Source organism: Odontomachus brunneus, unplaced genomic scaffold, assembly GCF_010583005.1.
Source record: "Odontomachus brunneus isolate Ranch 3 - 2012 unplaced genomic scaffold, Obru_v1 Obru_scaffold_143, whole genome shotgun sequence".
Lineage (NCBI taxonomy): Eukaryota > Metazoa > Arthropoda > Insecta > Hymenoptera > Formicidae > Odontomachus > Odontomachus brunneus.
Genome location: NW_022639593.1, coordinates 163,278 through 163,717, shown reverse-complemented (window position 1 = coordinate 163,717; position 440 = coordinate 163,278).

The following is a 440-nucleotide window of genomic DNA, read 5'->3' as shown; positions in this document are numbered from 1 at the left end:
CAGATTTTTTTTTAATAAAGTAGTGCAATAAAATTCCCCGCAAATACTCTGTTTTTGGCACGAAACTCGAAATGTTTAATACTATGAAAAAAAAAGTTGTTTACTCTTCGGCGAAATGACATACACAGAATTTCAAGCTTGCTTATTGTACTTCCTTATATTAGGTGTATAACTTTGCTTCCGCCGTTTTCTTATAGATGGCTTTAGCGGTAAGTGGTGGTCGAAATAAATAGATCATAGACGTCATACAATAAACTTGGGCATCTGTCAACATAACCCCATAGAAACATTAATCGATTTGTGTCTGCATCATAAAGTTATTCTCCATTGAAAATGTCAGTTTACAAGCCATTTCTCGTCATTGGCAGGAGGATTTAATTTTCTGCCTCAATATAAAGAAATCTACGGCTGAGGCTCATCGAATGCTCTCAGATGCTCTC